We start from the raw sequence: 6,543 nt of genomic DNA, 5'->3' as shown, positions 1-6,543 counted from the left end.
TCTTTTACCAAAATCATATCATCAGCAAACAGCAAACACTATGGTATCTCGGCTTGTAGGTCTTTCGTGACTTCATTCATTACCACAGAGCACAACTAAGGGTTTAGAGCCGACTCATCATGCACACCAATTTCTACCTTTCAATCTTCTGTCACTCCACACAAAATCTTTACACTAGTTCTCGAACATTTATACATATCCTGAATCAAATTCATATATATTTTTGGGACCTCCTTTCTTATTAATTCCCATTCTAAACTTCTTTAAGCAATCATATGATATGACTTTTTTAAATCTATTAATACTATGCGTATTTTTTTCTTCTTTCCACTAAACTTTTCTACTAGTTGTCTAACACAAAATAATGGCTATATTGTCGATTTTCCCAGCATAAAACTAAACTGATTATCTGAAACTGGTGTCTCACTTCTTATTCTCTTCTTTTTAATATTTTCTAAAATGTTCATACTATGACTCATCAGTTTTATTCCTCTATAGTTCCCATATTCATGTATGTCTCTTTTGCCTATTGATACAGTAAAACTCTTTCTCCAATCTTCTGAAATTTTTCTCTCTATAAACACCTTCTTAATAAGATGTTTCAACCATCAAATGCTTACATCCTCTAAAATTGTTCACACATCTACAGGTACATCTGGTTTTACCACTTTTTTATTTTTCATCGTCTTCACCACAAACTTCACTTCCTCCTCACTAACTAAACCAATCATTCCTTCATTCCATGAAATACTCTCTAAAACTTTTTTTGGATAATTTTCGTTCAGTAATCTCTCAAAATATTCTTTCCGTTTCTTTTTTACATCTTCATCATTTGTTAACACCTTTTTATTCTAATATTTTATACACCAAACATTTTGAAAGTCCCTGGATCATTTTTATCTAACTTTAGCCAGTCCATACATTTATTTTTTTCCTTCCCGTATTTTTAGCCTTACATATAATTATTATATTTATTATTATTATTTATTGTATCGGAGGAAAATTATACTTTCCTAATTTAACGTAATTTGCCTTTGATGGACGTTTGATGAAACGTTTAATATATTTTGTACATGTATTTGCTATATAGTAGTGTTATTGTTTTAATATTTACCCATTTTACAGACATATTAATACTTAATATTTTTTTTTATTTTTTTTTTAAATCGGCAATACACCCACCACCCGGAAATGCCGTGAAGCAGTACTTCGGGTGGTGGGTCGCCATCGTTTATTGATAAAAAAAAAAAAAAATATTATAATAAACAATTTACCACAAGAGGGTGACGGTAGGACAATACCCTACCTATCACCCTTCACAATAAATAATATACAATATTGAGTAACAACAAAATTACAATACAAATAAAAAAAGATAAAAAGACAAACAGACCTGGGGGGCCACCCGCGGCCCGACTGGGCACCGACTCAACGAGGGGCTTAAGTACTTAATACTTAATACTACGTTTTAATAATTTGTGAAATAATTTATTAATTTAATAATTGTGTATAATTAAAATATATGGTGTTTTGTACTGCTAAGATTTCAAACGTCTAATGAATTTATTTTTTAGATCCAAAATAAATATAAGAATTACATGAACGTATGCATGTATCTATTGCATCAATAATATTCATTTTGAAATCCTTAAAAATAATTTACTTTTAAATTTTCCGAAAAAGTAATAAAGTTTTATGAAATAAGTTATAATAAAAATGATGTAATAAAGATTGTAACATAACAGTCAAAGTATATTTTATTAGAAAAACAACATAAGTTGATACATTTGGTAAATTTAGTAGGTTAATTGTATATAATAGATTTTATTAAAAATATAAAAAAATATAATACTATATTTTTATTTATTTTATTAAAAATTATTTTTAAAGTTTATTGGTTATTGGTTTCCCTCGAGTAAATTTTATAATCTTTAATATTTTTATTATAAAATAGTCACTATAAGCTTAACATTCTAATAAATATATATATTTTTGTATGCGTCGTAAATTTTTATTTATTATTATAGAAAACTACAAACCTATTCATGTGTTTTTAGCGAGTATTCGATTGTAGACACTGAACATAACAATGACGCTATTTGTTTTATAATAATGTACACTGTTATTTTTATAAGTTTTCTCAATTATTACTAAACACTGTGTAGTGTTGTAAAACAAATAAACTCAAAATAGTTCTTGTAATGGTTTTTCTGATTTTAAATTTAATACAGTGTGTCAATAACTTATAAAATTTTTCAGATGTTATCAATAAAGTCGTAAAACAGGGATACGATATAAAAATATTTAATTATTTATTACTTAATTATAAAAATATAATGATTCTAAAATCAAGTATAACAACGAACATTTTTAACAAGATGTTTATTTAAGTTAAATAAGCCAAACTACTTTAATTATTATTAGTCAGTAGGCATAATTTTTGTCCAAATAAAAAAAAATATGAATGTTTTTTGTTAGAGTTTTTATACTTATAATTTTATTTCAGAATACTATATATCCAACTATCTGGTGTCTATTGTGAAAATCCAGATGAGTGTTTGATATTAGAATAACCAGCTAATTTTATTCTACTCGTATTTATTGGGTAAATGAACAGTTTTTTTGTTTTATTTAAGGAATATATTCCTAAGCACATACATTTTATAATAATAAATTTAAGATTTTAATCCTATAGTAAGTATTTAAAAATGTTTAATTAACTATGGGTCTATAATTTACTGCTAATTATTTTATATATTAAATTATATAAGCTTATCTAGAAAGTTATGAATTTCGTAGTAAGAAAATGAGCATTAGAGCCATTATTCTACGTGATGTACATTGTAGATAAGTACAACAAGAATAAAAGAAAACTGCGTATGGTTTTCATATATTTAGAAAATGTAGCGTATTATAAAGCTCCATGATATGTGTATATTGTAAAATTAAAGTTAAGGAATAAGTGAGTTTTTAAGGTAATAAACGATAAGTTTGAAATGCGAAGAATGGGAGGAAAAGTAAGTGAAATAACATATGACTTAAGTGTAATAGTGGATTTACATCAGGTTTTAGTATTCTGCCCGTACATGTTCTCATTAGTGATGAAAAAACAAAATATGTATTTGTTAGAATACGTACTATATTACGTATAATGCTTACAGTTGATGTGGAGTTAATGGAAGAAAATACGGAAGTAGTAAGAGGATGCCGACAAGATTAAAATGTCTATTTTATAAGATATAAGTAAAAATGGAAACGTTCGAATTGGGATGAAAGTGATGGACAAGATAATGAAGCAGTGGGTGAATACAACAATACTAAATAGGATAAGCTGAAAAAAGACAGAAAGAGCCGAGTAGGAGTGGCATAAGCTGTGGAAGAAACGAGAAGGAATATGTTGAAATGATTTGGGCATATTATAGGATAATTGAAGAATAGTTAAGAGAAAAAGTAGTCATTAAAAATCTTGTATAAATGGAAATAGAAAAAAAACCAAAGGCGAGATGTTTAGATGGAATAGATTTAATCAGTAACAACATTTATGCCAATAAAGGAGAGTTTGGAAACATTTTTGCATGGGTGTGGAGATGGATTGACACTACAAACTCAGAATCTATAGCTTTCAATAATAAATTTGCATCTGTAGTGAAGCCTGATGAATCATTCCAATCTGAAATAGTCTCTAATGCTGTTAAGACAAACTCAAATAGCTCAACAAAACCATGAACTGCGTCATATCTTTGTACCCATCTTGTAGAACAAAAACGTTTAAAAGTTTTCATTTTTATATCAGTATCACTATTTTCAATACAAGATAGCAGAACATTGTTACGTTTGGGTGTATTGAAGAAAACGTATAACTTTTCTATAATTTCCAAACAATTCTTTATAGGTCTTATGTTACTAGCTGTTGAGACAGCCAAGCTTAAAGAATAATAAGAATAATAATTAAAGAATAAGCTGCATAAGCGTAAACTGGGGGAGGGGTAATGAGGGGAAAATTGCTCCCTAGAAAAAATTGTTTAATAAAAATGTTTAATATACCTAGTTTTAAAATAAGTACAAAACAGCTGGTTATAGCTAGTACTATAATTTTTTTTTTTTAATCTTAATTTTAAATTTTCGCTTATCTGGCTAACTATTATTAAATATTAGGTCAAAATATTAGTATTAAAATACCTTTGTAATATGATATAAAATAAACTGTTTTAATCTACATTTCTTCCTAATTATGTTCATCAAAGAAATCGATGGTAGTCGAAAGCGGTCATGCTCAATAAACCGTATAAACAATTACTTTTTATCTCCCTATTTAAATAATGTATTTATTATGAGAGCCTCAGTAATTTATTTCAATTACGTGGTTCATAAACTGAAACAATATAACAATATGAATAATAAAAAAAAAGATTTTGAATATTTGTTTGAATTGAATATAATGAAATATAAATACCTATAATATCATCAATTCATGTGTTGCATATTCGAAAATTTACAAATCATTAAAATAAAGTTGAACAATTTATTAGTTATTTAAATCAGTCGTTTTTTAATATTAAAAGAAAACTAAGAAATGGAAGTACAACTATTTTTACGAATTGGGAGCACAAAAACTACTAATAAATCAAATGAGAGCACCTGATTAAATTTGAATTAAATACGAAACATTATTTAGATGTTTTTAATTAAAATAAGTTATTTCTCTGATAAAAATTATGTTTGAAGAATTCCCAAATCTTATGGTTTCGGTAAATTTTATAATTGTGTACGAAAATAAATCAATAAATTAGTCACTGATTACCTACTGTGACTTTTCCATACTTGTTGATTAATTTATCTATTAATCAAATTTGTTGACGATTCTATACATAAGCTACTAAAGCATTAAGTTTAAAATTCACTATATGTCACTTTTTGTTTAAAAAACATTTTCTTTCCCTCAAAGCGAAAAACTTTTGACAATTTTATATAAATTAAGATCAAGTAAATTTTGATGCATTATTATTACATTATAATTGGATTTTCGATAAGATAACCGATATTTGTTTCATTTTGTAGGTTAGAACTTATAAAGAAAAAAAAATAAAGAGCCATCTATAATGGTCTGGTTAATTATTGTAATAGATTTAAAATTATGAATTTATGTTTACCAACAACAAAATTATACTATTATTAGTCTGACGTAATGCATAGTTTATTATATTGTCAACAAATGTATAAGCCTTCGATAGAGTTGAATCAATTAACTATATTAGGTAAATTATATTTTTAAAATATATTACGGTGCACGAGACTTGTGAACTCATTTTGCAAAATGTCAATCAACGGAAATCAGTTTGTTAATCAGGGTTGTTAGTTTTATTATAAATGCATACGCAATGTAAGTTATGGTTATTATATGGTCACACTACAAGAGTTGAAATGTAACAAGTTCCTACATTAAATTTTTAGTATTTATGAATTCATAATTTACAATTTTTTTTTAATTCAAGGATCGAATAGTATAATGCTCAGGTTTATATGCGTACAAGAATCTACTGAAGATAATTCCAAAAAATTGATAAATCACATATTTTGGTCATAGAAACTAGTTTTGTATTCCAAAAACTGTAAATAAGTATACTTTTATATTTTATGTAAATTTAAAGTAAATCGAATTTAATTATATAATTATCACCTTGATTTATTACACTACCTGTCTTCCCAATTTGGTCAGATAAATTTAATTTGTTTTAATATATGATACAGAGTATATTACATATAGATGTTATAAAATATATAAATATATGCGTACATAGGCGTGTCCAGAGATTTTTCGCAGAGGGTGCAGCCCTAACCATAATAATTCTTACTCACTCAATAAGGTTGTCTGAGTATAGTTTAACCGGTCTTTCATTAAATGAGTATACTCAGGGATCATACGTAAAAAAATAAAACAATTTTGGGGCTCTTTCTAAGATAATATAAGATAATTTGAATAGTTTCGTCTAATTCTGATATAAAAAATGTATAAATTAGTTCAAGGGCGTACCCAAGAGGGGAGGGGTTCGGGTCCGGACCCCTCCCCAATTGAAATTTCTACATACTCACCGATTTAATAGTAAATAGTATGATAATAGTATATAGTGTATTTTAATTTCCTATTATCAGATAAAATAAAAATTTTGGACCCCCATCCCCTCATAAAAAATTCCTGGGTACGCTCCTGACTTACTTTGATAACATTTTTAAAATAAGCTTATTAATAATCGATTATTGTGAAAATTATTTTTTGGTAAATTTTAAGTTATGTATGTAAATGAAGTCAGTATAGAAAGAAAAAAGTTTTATCGTTCAATATCTACAGTTTTATTAAATGCAAATTGATCGTTGAATTGTCGAATGCGAAAGCATATCGAAAATAGGTTCAAGGCGAACCTTACTTTTAACTGATCGGTTAAGCACTAACTATTTTTAGAACAGAATTATTTATTAGGTATATATTAAATATTTTATGTAGCGAATATTTTAACATTTTTAAATTACACACACACACACACACAC

The sequence above is a fragment of the Sipha flava genome, unplaced genomic scaffold (genome assembly GCF_003268045.1).
Source record: "Sipha flava isolate LNK unplaced genomic scaffold, YSA_version1 76_pilon_pilon, whole genome shotgun sequence".
NCBI lineage: Eukaryota > Metazoa > Arthropoda > Insecta > Hemiptera > Aphididae > Sipha > Sipha flava.
Note: the sequence above shows the minus strand (reverse complement) of the source record.